Source organism: Corvus brachyrhynchos, unplaced genomic scaffold, assembly GCF_000691975.1.
Source record: "Corvus brachyrhynchos isolate BGI_N302 unplaced genomic scaffold, ASM69197v1 scaffold52, whole genome shotgun sequence".
Taxonomy (NCBI): Eukaryota; Metazoa; Chordata; class Aves; order Passeriformes; family Corvidae; genus Corvus; species Corvus brachyrhynchos.
The window spans coordinates 4,192,715-4,194,480 of record NW_008237221.1 but is presented as its reverse complement, the minus strand read 5'-3'; positions in this window follow the sequence as shown (position 1 = coordinate 4,194,480).

Here is a 1,766-nt window from a genome sequence, read left to right as displayed (position 1 = left end):
AGCCCCCCGGGGCTGTCGCGCCCTCCAAACTACTGTTCCTCTCCTCTTCTAGACAAGGTCCACCAAGTTTTTCTGTCTTGGTGCTGTTCCCCGTCCCTAAGCGAACCCTGGTTAGGAAGGCGCTAATTGCCGTAAGCAGGAAAAGTGAAGCTACAGGATGTCATTGCGAACAGGGAATATGCCCTAGATAACTGCTCTTCGCAAGGCTGTCTTGCTTTCCCTGTAGAGGGGATGACACACTACCGCCTGATTTTTGATGTTTTGCCTGAAAAAGACGAAGTTAACCGGCTGTGAGGACTTTAAAGTAAAATAAACTGATAAGAGGCGCAGAGTGCCAGAGATGCCCAGCTGCAATGCATTCAACTGCAGAGATGCGAAGTCCGAGTGTTTGTCCAAGCAGTGAATATAATCTAACCTGTAATTGTCATCTCTATGTGGTACTCACACAAGTTTTAGTCAGCTAGCTCTCAAGCTAATGCTCTGGACATGCTGTTTCTCCTTCTGATTCTAGAAAACCTAATTTGTTGGTGCCATTAGCTAAGTGTCTCTTAATTATTGATTATGTTGAAGTCAGTAAGTGCAGTATTTGATAACTTTTTAGAAAGGTGTCAAAGCAGCTTTTGTATGGTAGCTGGTAAAAACGGGTCAAATGCTAAATGCAAGACTGTATCATTTGATTGTCACTATTTTAACTTTCATCTGTTAACTCTCTATATTCAAAATCAAAGCAACAAATAGTGACCTGCACACAAGTAGAAACAACACACATGCAGATATATCAGGATTTCGAGTAGATGTGCGACCTCAACTTGTTACTCTGGGTTTTTAGCAGGTTATAACACCTGGTGAGAAAGGCTGCCTTTTACTTGGCATTACAGAAGAAATTTTAAAACATTCAGAAAGGAGAGCTCATATATTCAGTTCTCTTTAAATTTCCCTGTAATCAAGTTGTGCTCTGCAGGCTTTTTTATGCTGATTTGTTCTAGCAAAACTACTTTTCTACAGAATTGCAAACTTAGCCTAGCTTTAGCGACCTGGACTCGGCCAGGAGAAAAGAGTAATCCATTAATCTATGCAATGGAGGGAAGGTACTTGGTTTAATTTTGTTTTTAAGAGCAGACAAAAGTTAGAGTCTTTCAATAAGACTTTTCTGATGCATCCTTTTTTTGCTTCGTTTTGCCAAAACAAGGTGGAAGTTGAATGTCTTTAAAAAAACCATGAAAACTTGCTCAACAATAACTTGGTAGCTGACAGCTATTTGCAGAATGCACAGCTGGAGGTGGATGGCATTCTAGAAAGTGCTTAACTGACCAACATCAATAAGAATGTGCACTTGAAGTGTTCTTTTTTTATTCTTCCAAATGTGCTATTTGTGACCACTTTTCAAATAATTTAGTTGGTTAGTATACTAATTACAGACCTGTGTTCGTATGATTTTGTTTTTCCTTTCTTTGTAATCACAGTATTCATAAAAACACACATTCCTGTAAAATCCTGCTGGCCAAAAATTTCCTCTAACTTAAGGCATGCCCAGTATAAAACCTGTTGGATTTTACTATTATGCTATTTTATTTAGTGACCATCTATTTCTGCTTTTTTAATTATTTTTATGGTATCTAATAAGAAGGTTTTGCTTAACAGACTATTCAGGAAACGAGTCAAGAAAATGTTTCTTCGGCTTTTAAATTACTGGATTTTTATGAGAATTATTAGTGGGCTCCACTATTTTGCAGGTTTGATCTGTTTAATGGATTGTGAGAAAGTCT